The sequence below is a fragment of the Stegostoma tigrinum genome, unplaced genomic scaffold (assembly GCF_030684315.1).
Source record: "Stegostoma tigrinum isolate sSteTig4 unplaced genomic scaffold, sSteTig4.hap1 scaffold_68, whole genome shotgun sequence".
Classification (NCBI taxonomy): domain Eukaryota; kingdom Metazoa; phylum Chordata; class Chondrichthyes; order Orectolobiformes; family Stegostomatidae; genus Stegostoma; species Stegostoma tigrinum.
Window position 1 is genome coordinate 1,278,115 of NW_026728622.1, and position 21,990 is coordinate 1,300,104.

Sequence of the window (21,990 nt, forward strand, 5' to 3'; positions counted from 1 at the left end):
GATTATTTTATATGTTTCAATTAAGTCACCCCTCAACCTTCTTCTCTCTAATGAAGACAGCCTCAAGTCCCTCAGCCATTCCTCGTAAGACCTTCCCTCCATACCAGGCAACATCCTAGTAAATCTCCTCTGCACCCTTTCCAAAGCTTCCACATCCTTCTTATAATGCGGTGACCAGAACTGTATACAATACTCCAATGCGGCCGCACCAGAGTTTTGTACAGCTTCACCATAACCTCTTGGTTCCGGAACTCGATCCCTCTATTAATCAAAGCTAAAACACTGTATGCCTTCTTAACAGCCCTGTCAACCTGGGTGGCAACTTTCAAGGATCTGTGTTCATGGACACCGAGATCTCTCTGCTCATCTATACTACTAAGAATCTTACCATTAGCCCTGTACTTTGCCTTCTGGTTACTCTTGCCGAAGTGCATCACCTCACGCTTGTCTGCATTAAACTCCATTTGCCACCTCTCAGCCCAGCTCTGCAGCTTATCTGTGTCTCTCTGCAACCAATCCTTTGTCACTATCCACAACTCCACCTATCTTAGTGTTATCTGCAAATTTACTAACTCATCCTTCACTGCCCTCATCCAGGTCATTTATAAAAATGACAAACAGCAGTGGACCCAACACCGACCCTTGCGGTACCACCAGAAACTGGTCTCCAGGATGAACGTTTCCCATCAACTACCACCCTCTGTCTTCTTTCAGCAGGCCAATTTCCGATCCAAACTGCTATATCTCCCACAATTCCATTCCTCTGCATTTTGTACAATAGTCTGTTTTGGGGAACCTTATCGAACGCCTTGCTGAAATCCATATACACCACATCAACCGGTTTACTCTCATCTATCTGTTTGGTCACCTTCTCAAAGAACTCAATAAGGTTTGTGAGGCACGACCTACCCTTCACAAAACTGTGCTGACTATCCCTAATCAATTTATTCTTTTCTAGATGATTATAAATCCTGTCCCTTAGAACCTTTTCCAACACTTTACCAACAACTGAGGTAAGGCTCACTGGCCGATAATTACCAGGGTTGTCTCTACTCCCCTTCTTGAACAGGAGAACCACAATTGCTATCCTCCAGTCATCTGGCACTATTCCTGCAGACAATGACGAGTTAAAGATCAATGCCAAAGGCTCGGCAATCTCCTCCCTGGATTCCCCGAGGATCCGAGGATAAATCCCATCCGGCCCAGGGGTCATAGCTGTCTTCACCCTCTGTAGGATTTCAAATACCTCTTCCTTGTGAACCTCAATCCCACCTCGTCCAGTAGCCTGTATCTCTGTATTCTCCTCGACAACGTTGTCCTTTTCTAGAGTGAATACTGTTGAAAAATATTCATTTCACGCTTCCCCTATCTCATCTGACTCCACAAACAACTTCCCACTACTATCCTTGATTGGGCCTAATCTTACTTTTCTCATTCTTTTATTTCTTAAATACCGATAGAAAACCTTACGGTTTACCCTGATCCTATCCGCCAACAAATTCTCAAGTCTCCTCCTGGCTCTTCTGAGCTCTCTCTTTCGGTCTTTCCTGGCTACCTTGTAACCCTCAAGCACCCTGACTGAGCATTCACATCTTATAGTAACAGAAGCCTTCTGCTTCCTCTTGACCAGAGATTCCACTTCCTTCGTAAACCACGGCTCAAGCGCTCTACAGCTTCCTCCCGGCCTGACAGGTACATACTTATCTAGGACACACAGGAACTTTTCCTTGAATAAGCTCTACATTTCTATTGTGCCCATCCCTTGCAGTTTCCTTCCCCATCCTATGCTCCCAAAATCTTGCCAAATCTCATCGGAATTGCCTTTCCCCCAGATATAACTCTTGCCCAGTGGTGTACACCTCTACCTTTCCATCACTAAAGTAAACATAACAGAATTGTGATCGCTGAGGTTGGCAGTTTATTATCTTAGAATTGTGATCGCTATCACCAAGGTGATCACCTACTTCCAAATCTAACACCTGGCCAGGCTCATGACCCAGTTCCAAATCTGATGCGGTCACTGCACTCCAATTCCATTAGTCACTACATCCCACTTCACTCAGTCACTGCACCCCAAGGCCCGTCAGGCACTGCATCCCTATTACCTCATTCACTCCTTCCCATTACGTCAGTCACTGCATCCCATTTCACTCAGTCACTGCCTCCCATTACCCTCAGTCACTGCATCCCATTTCCCACGGTCACATCATCCCATTTCACTCAGTGACTGCATCCCATTTCACTCAGTCACTGCCTCCCATTTCAGTGAGTCACTGCCACCCATTTCAGTGAGTCACACCCTCCCATTTCAGTGAGTCACACCCTCCCATTTCAGTGAGTCACACCCTCCCATTTCAGACAGTCACTGCATCCCATGTCCCCAGAGTCACTGCGTCCCATTACACTCAGTCACTGCATCCTATTTCCCTCAGTCACTGCATCACATTTCACTCAGTCACTGCGTCCCATTTCCCTCAGTCACTGCAAACCATTTCCATCAGTCACTGCAAACCATTTCTGACAGTCACTGCAACCCATTTCACACAGTCACTGCATCCCATTTCACACAGTCACTGCATCTCATTTCGTTCAAAAACTGAAACCCATTTGCATTAGTCACTGCATCCCATTTCACGGAGACAGTGAATCCTATTCAACTGAGACAGTGAATCAATTTCCATCAGTCACCGCACCCTATTCCCCACAGTCACGGCATCACATTACACGTGGTCACTACATCCTATTTCACTCAGTCACTGTGTCCCATTACCCTCAGTCACTGCATCCCATTTCACTCAGGCACTCCCTCCCATTTCACTCAGTCACTGCCTCCCACTTCACTCAGTCACTGCCTCCCACTTCACTCAGTCACTGCCTCTCAAATTCAGTCAGTCACTCCCTCCCATTTCAGTCAGTCACTACCTCCCATTTCACTCAGTCACTGCATCTCCTTTCCCTCAGTCACTGCATCACATTTCACTCAGTCACAGCATCACATTTCACTCAGTCACTGCATCCCATTTCCCTCAGTCATTGCATCCCATTTCACTCAGTCACTGCATCCCATTTCACTCAGTCACTGCAACCCATTTCCCACAGTCACTGCATCGCATTTCACTCAGTCACTGCATCCCATTTAACTGAGACAGTGAATCTCATTGAACTGAGACAGTGCATCCCATTTCCCTCAGTCACAGCATCTCCTTTAACTCAGTCACTGTATCCCATTTCACAGAGTCACAGCACCCCATTTCACTCAGTCACTGCACCCCATTTCACAGAGTCACTGCACCCCATTTCACAGAGTCACTGCACCCCATTTCACTCAGTCACTGCAGCCCATTTCACTCAGTCACTGCAGCCCATTTCACTCATTCACAGCTTCCCATTTCACTCATTCACAGCTTCCCATTTCACTCAGTCACTGCCTCCCTTTTCCCACAGTCACTGCAAACTTTTCCCACAGTCACTGCAACCCATTTCCCTCAGTCACAGCATCCCATTTCACTCAGTCAGCGCATCCCATTTCCCTCAGTCACTGCATCTCATTTCACTCAGCCACTGCATCCCATTTCACTCAGCCACTGCATCCCATTTCACTCAGCCACTGCATCCCATTTCACTCAGCCACTGCATCCCATTTCACTCAGCCACTTCATCCCATTTCACTCAGTCACTGCATCCCATTTCACTGAGCCACTTCATCATATTCACGCAGTCATTGCATCCCATTTCATTCAGTCACAGCATTCCATTTGACTCAGTCACTGCATGCTATTTAACGGCGACAGTGAATCCTATTCAACTGAGTCACTGCATCCCATTTCACACAGTCACAGCATCACATTTCACACAGTCACTTCATCTCGTTTCCCACAGTCACTGCATCCCATTTCCCACAGTCACTGCATCCCATTTCCCTTAGTCAATGCATCCCATTTCCCTCAGTCAATGCATCCCATTTCCCTCAGTCACTGCATCTCATTTCACTCAGCCACTGCATCCCATTTCACTCAGCCACTGCAACCCATTTCACTCAGTCACCGCATCCCATTTCCATCAGTCACTGCATCCCATGACCCTCAGTCAGTGAATCCCTTTACACTCAGTCACTGCATCTCATTTCACTCAGTCACGGTGTCCCATTTCACTCAGTCACTGCATCCCAATTCACTCAGTCACTACAACCCATTTCCCACAGTAATTGCAGCCAATTTCTCTCACTGCATTCAATTTCCATCCGTCAGTGCATTCAATTTCCGTCAGTCACTGCATCGCATTTCACTCAGTCAGGGCATCCTATTTCACTCAGTCGGGGCATCCTATTTCACTCAGTTCCTGCATCCCATTTCCCTCAATCACTGCATCCCATTTCATGCAGTCACTGCATCCCATTTCACGCAGACACTGCATCCCATTTCAAGCAGTCACTGCATCACATTTCAGGCAGTCACTGCATCAGATTTCACTCAGTCACTGCATCGCATTTCACTCAGTCAATGCATCTCCTTTCCATCAGTCACTGCATCTCCTTTCCATCAGTCACTGCATCTCACTTCACTCATTCACTGCATCCCATTTCACACAGTCACTGCATCGCAGTTCACACAGTCACTGCATCCCGTTTATCATCTGACGCTGCATTCAAGTTCCATCAGGTACTGCATCCCATTTCCTCAGTCACTGCATCCCATTTCCCTCAGTCACTGCGTCCCATTTCACTCAGTCACTGCGTCCCATTTCACTCTGTCACTGCATCCAATTTCCCTCAGTCACTGTAACCCATTTCACTCAGACACTGCATCCCATTTCTCTCAGTCACTACATCACATTTCCCACAGTCACTGCATCCCATTTCACTCAGTCACTGCATCCCATTTCACTCAGTCATTGCATCCCATTTCACACAGTCACAGCATCACATTTCACACAGTCACTTCATCTCGTTTCCCACAGTCACTGCATCCCATTTCCCACAGTCACTGCATCCCATTTCACGCAGACACTGCATCCCATTTCACGCAGACACTGCATCACATTTCACGCAGTCACTGCATCACATTTCACGCAGTCACTGCATCCCATTTCACACAGTCACTGCATCCCGTTTCTCATCTGACGCTTCATTCAAGTTCCGTCAGATACTGCATCCCATTTCACTCAGCCACTGCATCCCATTTCACTCAGTCACTGCATCCCATTTCACACAGTCACTGCAACCCATTTCCCACAGTCACTGCGTCTCCTTTCCCTCAGTCACCGCATCCCATTTCACTCAGTCAGCGCATCCCATTTCCCTCAGTCACTGAATCCCATTTAACTGAGACAGTGAATCTCATTGAACTGAGACGGTGCATCCCATTACCCTCAGTCACAGCATTCCATTTCCCACAGTCACTTCATCTCCTTTCCCTCAGTCACTGCATCTCATTTCCCTCAGTCAATGCATCTCATTTCCCTCAGTCAATGCATCTCATTTCCCTCAGCCACTGCATCCCATTTCACTCAGCCACTGCATCCCATATCACTCAGTCACTGCATCCCATTTCCCTCAGTCACTGCATCCCATTTCCCTCAGTCACTGCATCCCATTTCACTCAGCCACTGCATCCCATTTCCATCAGTCACTGCATCCCATTTCCATCAGTCACTGCATCCCATGACCGTCGGTCCCTGAATCCCATTTCACTCAGTCACTGCATCCCATTTCACTCAGTCACTGCATCACATTTCACTCAGTGACTGCATCCCATTTCACTCAATCATTGCCTCCCATTTTCCTCAGTCACTGCAACCCATTTCCCACAGTCACTGCGTCTCCTTTCCCTCAGTCACAGCATCCCATTTCACTCAGTCAGCGCATCCCATTTCCCTCAGTCACTGCATCCCCTTTCACTCAGCCACTGCATCCCATTTCAATCAGCCACTGCTTCCCATTTCACTCAGCCACTGCATCCCATTTCACTCAGTCACTGCATCCCATTTCAATCTGTCACTACATGCTATTTAACGGAGACAGTGAATCCTATTCAACTGAGACAGTGCATCCTATTTCACTCAGTCACTGCGTCCCATTACCCTCAGTCACTGCATCCCATTTCACTCAGGCACTCCCTCCCAAATTCAGTCAGTCACTACCTCCCATTTCACTCAGTCACTGCTTCACATTTCACTCAATCACTGCATCCCATTTCCCTCAGTCATTGCATCCCATTTCACTCAGTCACAGCAGCCCCTTTCACTCAGTCACTGCATCCCATTTCACTCAGTGACTGCATCCCATTTCCCTCAGTCACTGCCTCCCTTTTCCCAGTGTCACTGCAATCCTTTCCTGCAGTCACTGCAACCCATTTCCCACAGTCACTGCATCGCATTTCACTCAGTCACTGCATCCCATTTAACTGACACAGTGAATCTCATTGAACTGAGACAGTGCATCCCATTTCCCTCAGTCACAGTATCTCCTTTAACTCAGTCACAAAATCCCCTTTCACTCATTCACAGCATCCCATTTCACTCATTCACAGCTTCCCATTTCACTCAGTCACTGCAACCCATTTCCCTCAGTCACTGCAACCCATTTCACAGAGTCACTGCACCCCATGTCACTCAGTCACTGCAGCCCATTTCACTCATTCACAGCTTCCCATTTCACTTATTCACAGCTTCCCATTTCACTCAGTCACTGCATCCCATTTCCCTCAGTCACTGCATCCCATTTCCTTCAGTGACTGCATCCCATTTCCCTCAGTCACTGCATCCCATTTCTCTCAGCCAGTGCATCCCATTTCACTCAGTGACTGCATCACATTTCAGTCACCCAGTGCATCCAATTTCCCTACATCAGTGCATCTCATTTCCCTCAGTCACTGCATCTCATTTCATTCAGTCACTGCATCCCATTTAGCTCAGTCACTGCATCCCATTTCCATCAGTCACTGCATCCCATTTCCATCAGTCACTGCATGCCATTACCCACAGTGACTGCATCTCCTTTCCATCAGTCAACGCATCACATTTCACTCAGTCACTGCATCCCATTTCATTCAGTCACAGAATCCATTTCCCCACAGTCTCCGCATCAGATTTCACAGAGACACGGCGTCCCATTTTACTTAGCCACTGCAACCCGTTACCCTCTGTCACAGCATCCCGTTTCCACAGTCACTGCATCTCCTTTCCCCAGGTCACTGCATCCCATCTCCATGGTCACTCGTACCCGTTTCATTCAATCACTGCCTCTCATTTACATCACTCACTTCATCCCATTTCCAAAAGTCACTGCATCCTACTTCCCTCAGTAACTGCATCCCATTTCCCTCAGTCACTGCATCCCATTTCCCTCAGTCAGTGCATCCCATTTCAGTCAGTCACTGCATCCCATTTCAGTCAGTCACTGCATCCCATTTCACTCAGTCACTACATCCCATTTCCATCAGTCACTGCATCCCATTACGCTCAGTCACAGCATGCCATTTCCCACAGTGACTGCATCCCATTTCCTTTAGTCACTGCATCCCAGTTCAATCAGTCACTGCATCCCAGTCCACTCAGTCACTGCATCCCATTAACCTCAGTCACTGCATCCCATTACCCTCAGTCACTGCCTCCCATTACCCTCAGTCACTGCATCCCATTTCCAGCAGTCACTGCATCCCATTTCCAGCAGTCACTGCATCCCATTTCCAGCAGTCAGTGCATCCCATTTCCATCAGTCACTGCATCCCATTCCCCTCAGTCACTGCATCCCATTTCCATCAGTCACTGCATCCCATTCCCCTCAGTCACTGCATCCCATTTCCCTCAGTCACTGCATCCCATTTCCCACAGTCCCTGCAGCCCATTTCACAGTCACTGCATCCCATTTCCTTCAGACACTGCATCCCACTTCACACAGTCATTGCAGCTCATTTCACTCAGTCACTGCATCCCATCTCTCTCAGTCACTGCATCCCATTTCCCACAGTCACTGCATCCCATTTCACACTGTCACAGCATCACATTTCACACAGTCACAGCATCACATTTCCCACAGTCACTGCATCCCATTTCCCTCAGTCACTGCATCCCATTTCACGCAGTCACTGCATCCCATTTCACGCAGTCAGTGCATCCCATTTCACGCAGTCAGTGCATCCCATTTCACTCCGTCACTGCATTCAATTTCCATCAGTCACTGCATTCAATTTCCATCAGTCACTGCAATGCATTCCACTCTGTTACTGCATCCCGTTTCACTCAGTCATGGTATCCCACTTCACTCAGTCACTGCATCGCAATTCACTCAGTCACTACAACCCATTTCCCACACTCACTGCATCCCATTTCACTGCGTCACTGCATTCAATTTCCATCAGTCACTGCATTCAATTTCGGTCAGTCACTGCATCGCATTTCACTCAGTCAGGGCATCCTATTTCACTCAGTCAGGGCATCCTATTTCACTCAGTCACTGCATCCCATTTCCCTCAGTCACTCCATCCCATTTCACGCAGTCACTGCATCACATTTCACGCAGTCACTGCATCACATTTCACTCCATCACTGCATCTCACTTCACTCATTCACTGCGTCCAATTTCCCTCAGTCACTGTATCCCATTTCACTCAGACACTGCATCCCATTTCTCTCAGTCACTACATCCCATTTCCCACAGTCATTGCATCCAATTTCACTCTCTCACTGCATTCAATTTCCATCTGTCACCTCATCCCATTTCCCTCAGTCACTGCATCCCATTTCACTCAGTCACTGCATCCAATTTCCCTCAGTCACTGCATCCAATTTCACTCAGACACTGCATCCCATTTCACTCAGCCACTGCATCCCATTTGCATCACACACTGCATTCAATTTCCATCAGTCACTGCATCTCACTTCACTCATTCACTGCAACCCATTTCCCACAGTCACTGCATCGCATTTCACTCAGTCACTGCATCCCATTTCACGCAGTCACTGCATCCCATTTCACGCAGTCACTGCATCCCATTTCACGCAGTCACTGCATCCCATTTCACTCCGTCACTGCATTCAATTTCCATCAGTCACTGCATTCAATTTCCATCAGTCACTGCAATGCATTCCCCTCTGTTACTGCATCCCGTTTCACTCAGTCATGGTATCCCACTTCACTCAGTCACTGCATCCCAATTCACTCAGTCACGACAACCCATTTCCCACAGTCACTGCATCCCATTTCACTGCGTCACTGCATTCAATTTCCATCAGTCACTGCATTCAATTTCGGTCAGTCACTGCATCGCATTTCACTCAGTCAGGGCATCCTATTTCACTCAGTCAGGGCATCCTATTTCACTCAGTCAGGGCATCCTATTTCCCTCAGTCACTCCATCCCATTTCATGCAGTCACTGCATCACATTTCACGCAGTCACTGCATCACATTTCACTCCATCACTGCATCTCACTTCACTCATTCACTGCATCCTATTTCACGCAGTCACTGCATCCCATTTCCCTCAGTCACTGCGTCCCATTTCACTAAGTCACTGCATCCCATTTCACTCAGTCACTGCATCCAACTTCCCTCAGTCACTGTATCCCATTTCACTCAGACACTGCATCCCATTTCTCTCAGTCACTACATCCCATTTCCCACAGTCATTGCATCCAATTTCACTCTCTCACTGCATTCAATTTCCATCTGTCACCTCATCCCATTTCCCTCAGTCACTGCATCCCATTTCCCTCAGTCACTGCATCCCATTTCCTTCAGTGACTGCATCCCATTTCCCTCAGTCACTGCATCCCATTTCTCTCAGCCAGTGCATCCCATTTCACTCAGTGACTGCATCAAATTTCACTCACCCAGTGCATCCAATTTCCCTACATCAGTGCATCTCATTTCCCTCAGTCACTGCATCTCATTTCATTCAGTCACTGCATCCCATTTAGCTCAGTCACTGCATCCCATTTCCATCAGTCACTGCATCCCATTTCCATCAGTCAGTGCATGCCATTTCCCACAGTGACTGCATCTCCTTTCCATCAGTCAACGCATCCCATTTCATTCAGTCACAGAATCCATTTCCCCACAGTCTCCGCATCAGATTTCACAGAGACACGGCGTCCCATTTCACTTAGCCACTGCAACCCGTTACCCTCTGTCACAGCATCCCGTTTCCACAGTCACTGCATCTCCTTTCCCCAGGTCACTGCATCCCATCTCCATGGTCACTCGTACCCGTTTCATTCAATCACTGCCTCTCATTTCCATCACTCACTTCATCCCATTTCCAAAAGTCACTGCATCCTACTTTCCTCAGTAACTGCATCCCATTTCCCTCTGTCACTGCATCCCATTTCCCTCAGTCACTGCATCCCATTTCCCTCAGTCACTGCATCCCATTTCCCTCAGTCACTGCATCCCATTTCACTCAGTCACTGCATCCCATTTCAGTCAGTCACTGCATCCCATTTCACTCAGTCACTACATCCCATTTCCATCAGTCACTGCATCCCATTACGCTCAGTCACAGCATGCCATTTCCCACAGTGACTGCATCCTATTTCCTTTAGTCACTGCATCCCAGTCCACTCAGTCACTGCATCCCATGAACCTCAGTCACTGCATCCCATTACCCTCAGTCACTGCATCCCATTACCCTCAGTCAGTGCATCCCATTTCCAGCAGTCAGTGCATCCCTTTTCCCTCAGTCACTGCATCCCATTCCCGTCAGTCACTGCATCCCATTTCACTCAGTCACTGCATCCCATTTCCATCAGTCACTGCATCCCATTCCCCTCAGTCACTGCATCCCATTTCCCTCAGTCAGTGCATCCCATTTCCCACAGTCCCTGCAGCCCATTTAACAGTCACTGCATCCCATTTCCCTCAGTCTCTGCATCCCATTTCCTTCAGACACTGCATCCCACTTCACACAGTCATTGCAGCTCATTTCACTCAGTCACTGCATCCCATCTCACTCAGTCACTGCATCCCATTTCCCACAGTCACTGCATCCCATTTCACACTGTCACAGCATCACATTTCACACAGTCACAGCATCACATTTCCCACAGTCACAGCATCACATTTCCCACAGTCACTGCATCCCATTTCACTCTCTCACTGCATTCAATTTCCATCTGTCACTGCATCCCATTTCACTCAGTCACTGCATCCCATTTAACGGAGACAGTGAATCCTATTCAACGAGACAGTGAATGTATTTCCATCAATCACCACACCCAATGCCACACAGTCACGGCATCCCATTTCACTCGGTCTTTGCATCCCATTTCTCTCAGTCACTACATCCCATTTCCACAGTCATTGCATCCAATTTCACTCTCTCACTGCATCCCATTTCCAAAAGTCACTGCATCCTATTTCCCTCAGTCACTGCATCCCATTTCCCTCAGTCAGTGGATCCCATTTCCCTCAGTCAGTGCATCCCATTTCAGTCAGTCAGTGCATCCCATTTCAGTCAGTCACTGCATTCCAGTTCACTCAGTCACTGCATCCCATTCCCCTCAGTCACTGCATCCCAATCCCCTCAGTCACTGCATCCCATTACCCTCAGTCACTGCATACCATTCCATCAGTCACTGCATCCCATTTCACTCATCACTGCATCCCAGTTCACTGAGTCGCTGCATCCCATTCCCCTCAGTCACTGCATCCCATTCCCCTCAGTCAGTGCATCCCATTTCCAACAGACCCTGCAGCCCATTTAGCAGTCACTGCATCCCATTTCACTCAGTCACTGCATCCCAGGACACTCAGTCACTGCATCCCCGTTCACTCAGTCACTGCATCCCAGTTCACTCAGTCACTGCATCCCATTTCACTCAGTCACTGCATCCCAGTTCACTCAGTCGCTGCATCCCATTTCCATCAGTCACTGCACCCCATTTCACTCAGTCATTGCAGCCCATTTCACTCATTCACAGCTTCCCATTTCACTCATTCACAGCTCCCCATTTCACTCAGTCACTGCATGCCATTTCCCACAGTGACGGCATCTCCTTTCCATCAGTCAACGCATCACATTTCACTCAGTCACTGCATCCCATTTCATTCAATCACTGCCTCCCATTTACATCACTCACTGCATCCCATTTCCAAAAGTCACTGCATCCCATTTCCCTCAGTAACTGCATCTCATTTCCCTCAGGCACTGCATTCAATCTCCATCAGTCACTGCATCTCACTTCACACATTCACTGCAACCCATTTCCCACAGTCACTGCGTCTCCTTTCCCACAGTCACTGCATCCCATTTCCGTCAGTCACTGCATCCCATTTCACGCAGTCACTGCATCCCATTTCACGCAGTCACTGCATCCCATTTCCCACAGTCATTGCATCCAATTTCACTCTCTCACTGTATTCAATTTCCATCTGCCACTGCATCCCATTTCACTCAGTCACTGCATTCCATTTCACTCAGTCACTGCATCCCATTTCACACAGTCACGGCATCCCACTTCCATCAGTCACGGCATCCCACTTCCATCAGTCACGGCATCCCACTTCCATCAGTCATGGCATCCCATTTCCATCATTCACTGCATCTTCTTTCCCTCAGTCACTGCATCCCATTTCACAGAGTCACTGCACCCCATTTCACTCAGTCACTGCATCCCAGGACACTCAGTCACTGCATCCCCGTTAACTCAGTCACTGCATCCCAGTTCACTCAGTCACTGCATCCCAGTTCACTCAGTCACTGCATCCCATTTCACTCAGTCACTGCGTCCCAGTTCACTCAGTCGCTGCATCCCATTCCCCTCAGTCACTGCATCTCCTTTCCCTCAGTCACTGCATCCCATTTCACACAGTCACTGCACCCCATTTCACTGAGTCACTGCAGCCCATTTCACTCATTCACAACTTCCCATTTCACTCATTCACAGCTTCCCATTTCACTCAGTCACAGCATGCCATTTCCAACAGTGTCGGCATCTCCTTTCCATCAGTCAATGCATCACATTTCACTCAGTCACTGCATCCCATTTCATTCAGTCACTGCATCCATTTCCCCACAGTCTCCGCATCACATTTCACAGAGACACGGCGTCCCATTTCACTTCGCCACTGCAACCCGTTACCCTCAGTCACAGCATCCCGTTTCCACAGTCACTGCATCTCCTTTCCCCAAGTCACTGCATCCCATCTCCACGGTCACTTGCACCCATTTCATTCAATCACTGCCTCCCATTTCCATCACTCACTGCATCCCATTTCCAAAAGTCACTGCATCCTATTTCCCTCAGTAACTGCATCCCATTTCCCTCAGTCACTGCACCCCAATTCCCTCAGTCACTGCATCCCATTTCCCTCAGTCACTGCATCCCATTTCCCTCAGTCAGTGCATCCCATTTCAGTCAGTCACTGCATCCCATTTCAGTCAGTCACTGCATCCCATTTCACTCAGTCACTGCATCCCATTCCCCTCAGTCACTGCATCCCATTTCACTCAGTCACTGCATCCCATTCCCCTCAGTCACTGCATCCCATTACCCTCAGACACTGCATCACATTACCCTCAGTCACTGCATCCCATTTCCCTCAGTCACTGCATCCCAGTTCACTCAGTCGCTGCATCCCATTCCCCTCAGTCACTGCATCCCATTCCCCTCAGTCAGTGCATCCCATTTCCCACAGTCCCTGCAGCCCATTTAACAGTCACTGCATCCCATTTCACTCAGTCACTGCATCCCAGGACACGAAGTCACTGCATCCCCGTTCACTCAGTCACCGCATCCCAGTTCACTCAGTCACTGCATCCCAGTTCACTCAGTCACTGCATCCCATTCCCCTCAGTCACTGCATCTCCTTTCCCTCAGTCACTGCATCCCATTTCACAGAGTCACTGCACCCCATGTCACTCAGTCACTGCAGCCCATTTCACTCATTCACAGCTTCCCATTTCACTCATTCACAGCTCCCCACTTCACTCAGTCACTGCATGCCATTTCCCACAGTGACGGCATCTCCTTTCCATCAGTCAACGCATCACATTTCACTCAGTCACTGCATCCCATTTCATTCAGTCACTGCATCCATTTCCCCACAGTCTCCGCATCACATTTCACAGAGACACGGTGTCCCATTTCACTTAGCCGCCTCAACCCGTTACCCTCAGTCACAGCATCCCGTTTCCACAGTCACTGCATCTCCTTTCCCCAAGTCACTGCATCCCATCTCCACGGTCACTTGCACCAATTTAATTCAATCACTGCCTCCCATTTCCATCACTCACTGCATCCCATTTCCAAAAGTCACTGCATCCTATTTCCCTCAGTCACTGCATCCCATTTCCATCACTCACTGCACCCCATGTCACTCAGTCACTGCAGCCCATTTCACTCATTCACAGCTTCCCATTTCACTCATTCACAGCTCCCCACTTCACTCAGTCACTGCATGCCATTTCCCACAGTGACGGCATCTCCTTTCCATCAGTCAACGCATCACATTTCACTCAGTCACTGCATCCCATTTCATTCAGTCACTGCATCCATTTCCCCACAGTCTCCGCATCACATTTCACAGAGACACGGTGTCCCATTTCACTTAGCCGCCTCAACCCGTTACCCTCAGTCACAGCATCCCGTTTCCACAGTCACTGCATCTCCTTTCCCCAAGTCACTGCATCCCATCTCCACGGTCACTTGCACCGATTTAATTCAATCACTGCCTCCCATTTCCATCACTCACTGCATCCCATTTCCAAAAGTCACTGCATCCTATTTCCCTCAGTAACTGCATCCCATTTCCATCACTCACTGCATCCCATTTCCAAAAGTCACTGCATCCTATTTCCCTCACTAACTGCATCTCATTTCCCTCAGGCACTGCATTCAATCTCCATCAGTCACTGCATCTCACTTCACTCATTCACTGCATCCCATTTCCCACAGTCACTGCATCCCACTTCACACAGTCATTGCAGCTCATTTCACTCAGTCACTGCATCCCATTTCACTCAGTCACTGCATCCCATTTGCATCAGACACTGCTTTCAATTTCCATCAGTCACTGCATCTCACTTCACTCATTCACTGCATCCCATTTCACTCATTCACTGCGTCCCATTTCACTCAGTCACTGCATCCCATTTCACTCAGTCACTGCATCCCATTTCACTCAGTCACTGCATCCCATTTCACACAGTCACAGCATCACATTTCACACAGTCACTTCATCTCGTTTCCCACAGTCACTGCATCCCATTTCCCACAGTCACTGCATCCCATTTCCCTCAGTCACTGCATCCCATTTCCCTCAGTCAGTGCATCCCATTTCCCTCAGTCAGTGCATCCCATTTCCCTCAGTCACTGCATCCCATTTCCCTCAGTCACTGCATCCCATTTCCCTCAGTCACTGCATTCAATCTCCATCAGTCACTGCATCCCACTTCACACAGTCATTGCAGCTCATTTCCCACAGTCACTGCATCCCATTTCACTCAGTCACTGCATCCCATTTCACACAGTCACAGCATCACATTTCATACAGTCACAGCATCACATTTCACACAGTCACTTCATCTCGTTTCCCACAGTCACTGCATCCCATTTCCCACAGTCACTGCATCCCATTTCCGTCAGTCACTGCATCCCATTTCACGCAGTCACTGCATCCCATTTCCTCAGTCACTGCATCCCATTTCACGCAGTCACGGTATTCCATTTCACCCAGTCACTGCATCCCAATTCACTCAGTCACTACAACCCATTTCCCACAGTCGTTGCAGCCAATTTCTCTCTCTCACTGCATTCAATTTCCATCCGTCAGTGCATTCAATTTCCGTCAGTCACTGCATTGCATTTCACTCAGTCAGGGCATCCTATTTCACTCAGTCAGGGCATCCTATTTCACTCAGTCGGGGCATCCTATTTCACTCAGTCGGGGCATCCTATTTCACTCAGTCACTGCATCTCATTTCCCTCAGTCACTGCATCCCATTTCATGCAGTCACTGCATCCCATTTCACGCAGACACTGCGTCCCATTTCACGCAGTCACTGCATCACATTTCAGGCAGTCACTGCATCACATTTCACGCAGTCACTGCATCACACTTCACGCAGTCACGGCATCACATTTCACTCAGTCACTGCATCACATTTCACTCAGTCACTGCATCACATTTCACTCAGTCACTGCATCTCCTTTCCATCAGTCACTGCATCTCACTTCACTCATTTACTGCATCCTACTTCACCCAGTCACTGCATCCCATTTCACACAGTCACTGCATCCCGTTTCTCATCTGATGCTGCATTCAAGTTCCGTCAGGTACTGCATCCCATTTCCTCAGTCACTGCATCCCATTTCCTCAGTCACTGCATCCCATTTCCCTCAGTCACTGCGTCCCATTTCACTCAGTCACTGCATCCCATTTCCCTCAGTCACTGTATCCCATTTCTCTCAGTCACTACATCCCATTTCCCACTGTCATTGCCTCCAATTTCACTCTCTCACTGCATTCAATTTCCATCTGTCACTGCATCCCATTACCCTCAGCCACTGCATCCCATTTATCTCAGTCACGGCATCCCATTTCACTCAGTCACTGCATCCCATTTATCTCAGTCACTGCATCCCATTTATCTCAGTCACTGCATCCCATTTCACTGAGTCACTGAATCGCATTTGTTGTTCTCACTTGAATGCAATGGTCATGAATCTCCTCCAATGGCTGGTCATGTATTTCCAATGCAAAATTTTACCAAGTTTTGATTTTCAATTTTGATTACATGTGTCTCCTCTAATCTATAAGATGCTGCAATAAACTCAAATTTTATAAATCATAATTCAACCACCATTACCTACAGAGTTAATTTCACCAAACAGATCCAATTAGAATTGTCACATTCCCAAAACCTGATTCAAGTTTTTCTCATTATGAGCCACGTAGTTCAGAAAAAAGACACTGAGAGTCAGAGAGATGTACAGTAGGGAAACAGATCCTTTGGCCCAATTTGTCTATGTTGACCAGATATACTAAGTTAATTTAGTCCCATTTGCCAGCATTTGGCCCATATTCCTCTCAACCCATCCTATTCATATACCCATCCACATGCCTTTTAAACGTACAAGCCTCCACCACTTCCTCTGGCAGCTCATTCCATACATGCACCACTATGAAAAAAATCCGGTCCATTTTAAATCTTCCCTCTCTCATTTTCAACCTATTCTCTCCAGTTTTGGATTCCAGCAACCCGGGGAAAAGATCTTGGCTGTTCGCTCTATCCACGTCCCTCGTAATTGTATAAACTTCTATATGGTCAGCCCTGAACTCCAAAGTTCCAAGAAATCGCTGCCTGTTCAAGCCCACGATATACCTTCAACCTCCGATGCTGGTAACATCCTTGTAGATCTTCTCTGAGCCCTTTCAAGTTTACAACATACAACAATACAGCGCAGAACAGGCCCTTCGGCCCTCAATGTAGCGCCGACATCCATCCTCTCGCAAGGAGACCAAAAGCGATTGCAGTAGTCCAAAAGCAGCCGAACCAACGTCCTACATGGCTGCTAAGTGATCTCCTAACTCCTATTCTCAATGCACTGACCGATAAAGGCGAGCACACCAAATGTCTCCTCAATATCCTTTCTACCGGTGGCTGTACTTTGATGGAACTACGAAACTGCACTCCAGTGTCTCTTTATTAAGCAACACTCCCCACAACTTCAGTGTAAACGTGCTGCCCTGATATGCCTTTCCAAAATGTAGCACCTCACATTTGTCTAACCTCAACTCCATCTGCCACTCCTCAGTTTATTCGCCCTTGTCAATGTCCCATTGTATTCTGAGGTGACCTTCTTGGCTGGCTACTACACCTTCAATCATTGGGAAACTTACTAACCACACCTTCTATTTTCATATCCAAATCATTGCATCACTTCAACTCCCCGTCCCACTTCCTAGACGACATGTCCATCCTGGGCCTCTTCCAGCGTCACAACCAGACCACCCAGAAACTGGAGGAGCAGCACCTCATATTCCGCCTCGGGAGCTTCCAACTCAATGGCCTCAATATGGACTTTGCCACCCTCAAAATCTCCCCACCCGTCAGCCTCATCCCAAGACTAGTTCCTCCACTCATCCCCCACTCCATGACCTGTCCGCCTTCTCTCCCACCTATCCACTCCTCCCATCTCACTGACCAACTCCCACCACTGCTTGGAATTATTCTTCTTTTCACACTTCATCAGCTCGATGTTATTTCTAAAATCTATTTTCCAATTTTGGAAAAAGTGAGATAAAGAGAAGTAAAAGAAGTTACATTCTTATTACTCGTGAAATCTCTGAATATTCTTCTGTTGAAAGGCTGCCAAGGAACGATGCAATTCTTGTGTCACAAACGCTGTGAGGGAGACATCTTTTTCAGTTCCACTAACTCCACCCTAAGGAAGACAAACGCACGTAACATATCTAGTGACTTAAAGCATACTCTATTGTTGCCCAAGGTGGAGACCTGGATGAACACAGCAGGCCAAGCAGCATCAGAGGAGCAAGAAAGCTGATGTTTCGGGACGAGACCCTACTTCAGAAAATTGGTGGTGGAGAATCTGAGATAACAAGGTGTAGAGCTGGATGATACTGCTTGACCTGCTGTGTTCATCCAGCTTTACACCTTCTTATCTCAGATTCTCCAGCATCTGCAGTTCCTACTACCTCTATTGTTGCCCTTTCACTTTACTGAACTAATATGAGCCAGTAGTTTTGTTTAGGCTCGTGTAATCTTACGGTTATTGGCCTGTACAAAATCCTGAATTAATTTTGATCGACTGACGGGAGGAGAGCTGAATTTTATAGAAATTTTTGTTTTCTACCAATTTGCAGAGGGCATCGTGGGCGATTGAAGGACAGTGTTATTATCCTCCAGGTCTGCGGACTGCATCATTACCAACTTGCCCATTTGCTTATACATACAGTATTCATGATGTACCAATGAAACATAATAAACCAATACTGTGTACTAAAAACAACCCTCACATATCAATGGAAAGTTAAATATTTATCATAGAGTTTGAAGGATTGAATTCAATGATACAAAGCAAAAACCAGTGAAGATGAGTGCAGGTGGTCAGCACTTTTGCCACGAAGTGGAGGTTGGCAGTTTGAGGCCACCCAGGAACAAGCAAGCTCTGTCTAACTCCAAGGGCAGCACTGTAGCTCAGTGGTTAGCACTGCTGACTCACAGCACCAGGGACCCAGGTTCGATCCCACCGTTGGACGATTTTCTGTGCAGAGTTTGTACATTCAGCCCATGCCTGCATGGGTTCCTCCTGGGTGCTCTGGTTTCCTCCCACTGTCCAAAGATGTGCAGGCTAGTTGTATGGGCCATGCCAAACTTGCCCATTGTGTTTCGGGATGTGTAGATTAGGTGTGTTAGTCATGGGAAATGTAGGGTTACTGAGGAAAGGGTCGGGGAATGAGTCAGGGTGAGATGCTCTTTGGAGGGTGGCTGTGGACTTGTTGGGTCAAAAGGGGCTTGTTTCCACACCGTAGGGATTCTATGATATGGAAGTATCTTTTGAAGTGGGCATTCATGGGTATGCTGTAACAGAGACCTTGTAATACTACACAACAAATATTTGGAACTAGACTGTCAATTCAGACATAGCATCAAAAAAGGTCATGGAAGTTGTCACCGATATAAAGCAGGATTGATGAAAATCCAGCAGGAAATGGTGTCAAAAGGCACAGTTTCTTTTATTCACCTCCAGTTATTTTGTCCAAGGCACTGGATGCTGGCAGGATTGAAACATTTAAGAAATGCTTCACAAATCACATATAAGGACCTGCACATCTTTGAACAATGGGAGGAAACTGCAGCACCTGGCAGAAGCCCCTCGCAGACGCGGGGAGGACGTGTCAGTTCCACACAGATAGTTACCCAAGACTGGAATCTCAATTGGCTCCCCAGTGCATGAGCAGCTCTAACCACTGAGCAACTACCTTGCCCAGAAGGGGTTTTATAAGCGCATACATTATTTCCATTCATAGTTGGGGTAAGACAGATCCAATCCTCTATGTCCAATCAAAATAACATATCGTTGATATCATGACAACAATCATAAATGATTTTGAATAAGTAAATCAAAAAAATAGAAATTGTTTCCAAGCCTAAATACTAGATATGGTGCAGTTAAGATGAATAGCGCAACAACAAAAAGGCCATATTTTATGTGACCATCGGTAACACTTGAAAACTTGCAACAATATAGTCACCAGTAGAGATCTGGAGTGGTTTGATGATGCACTCCTTCAGACACTGGAATGAAACTCCAAAGATCACAAATTCTCCTTCAATACCGTGTTATAACAGTGACTGCATCAACCTGTGTTTATGGGCCTGACTGGAAGCCCACACAACACGCACAAACAAAAATATAATCTAAGGTGATAGGAGAAATTAATGTATGTATGCAACGTCTTTGAAAAGCAATCATTTCTAGCGGATGCAAGCCCATAAGGAATCTCGTTTCGCAGATTATATTCATTTGCACTGCAGTTCACGCCAGTCAGAATCAGTTTTCGTTTCATGACAGATAACTAAAATGTCCATTACAATGAACTTTGTTTGATCAGAAGATTTTAAGTAAGGACTATGTCTTGTGTGAGCTGACGGCATTAGGGGATGGAGAAGGTACGCTCACTGCTGGCATCTTGACACCATTGAATGAGCAAGCGTGGACGCAAAGGTTGTAACAGGTAACAATTGTACAGGCAATATCTTTTGAGCTCCTTCCGAGCAGGCCTGGAATACTCTAAAGCTGTGCTAGACCCTCACTTACTCCACCTTACGTACGCTGCCTTTTTCTTTTCGACAAGAAGCACCTCTGCACCCGTCATCCAAGGCTCCTTAATCTTACCCCTTCTTACCTGTCTCAGAGGAACAAATTCATACATCACTCGCAACAACTGCTCCTTGAACAGCTCCACATGTCTGCTGTGCCCTTTCTGTGGAACAATTGCTCCCAATCTGTAGTTCCCAACTCCTGTCTGATAGCATCATAGTTTCCTTTTCCCCAGTTAAATATCTTCCCCTGGTAACTGCTCCTTTCCCTTTCCATGGCTCTGGTAAATGTGAGGCTGTTGTAGTCACTGTCGCCAAAGTGCTCTCCCACCACGATATCTGACACCTGTCCTGGCTCATTGCCGAGCACCAAATCCAAAATGGCCTCCCTCCTCGGCCTGTCCACATACTGAGTAAGGAAACCCTCCTGAACACACCTGACAAAAACGGCACCATCCAAACCATCTGCACTAAGGAGGTTTCAATCTATATTGGAAAAGTTGAAGTCACCCTGAACAACAACCCTGCTACGTTTGCACTTTTCAACTATCTGCCGGCCAATGAGTTCTTTGATCTCCCAACTGCTATTTGGGGGCCGTAGAAAACCCCCAGTGAGGTGACTGCTGCCTTGCTGTTCCGAACTTCCACCCACACTGACTCAGTCGACAAACCTTCCTTGGCAACCTCAGCCCATACCACCGCAGGAGACGAGTCCTCAAAGGTTCTTTCAGCCGCCGTTATAGTGTCCTTGACCAACAAAGCCACACCTCCCCATCTTTTACCACCTTCCCAGACCTTAATCAAAGATCTAAACCCTGGAACCTGCAACATCCATTCCTGACTCTGCTCTATCCATGTCTCCGAAATGGCCACAACATCGAAGTCCCAGGTACCTATCCAAGCTGCAACCTCACCTAACTTATTCCGGATACTCCCGGCATTAAAGTCGTCACACTTCAATCCAGCTTGCTGTCTGCCAGCACACTCGTGTGACAGTGAGGTCCTGACCATGTCCTCCCTACGCTCATCCTCCTGTGTACTAGGACTACACCTCAGTTTCCCATCCCCCTTCTGAGCTCGTTTAAATCCACCCGAATGGCACTAGCCAATTTCCCACCCAGGATATTCGTGCCCCTCTGGTTCAAGTGGAGACCGTCCTGTTTGTACAGGTCCCACCTTCCCCAGAATGAGCCCCAATTGTCCATG

The 21,990-nt window shown here is 47.5% G+C and overlaps 1 long non-coding RNA gene across 1 annotated transcript in view; it reads right to left on the reverse strand.

Annotated features, from left to right (window-relative positions):
• The window catches only part of LOC132209153 (uncharacterized), a 1,475,533-nt gene that overhangs the window by 1,259,622 nt on the left and 193,921 nt on the right, over nt 1-21,990 (reverse strand). The window contains exon 3 of the long non-coding RNA XR_009445245.1: nt 18,276-18,385. This is a non-coding gene — a long non-coding RNA (uncharacterized LOC132209153). The remainder of the gene's footprint in view (nt 1-18,275; nt 18,386-21,990) is intronic.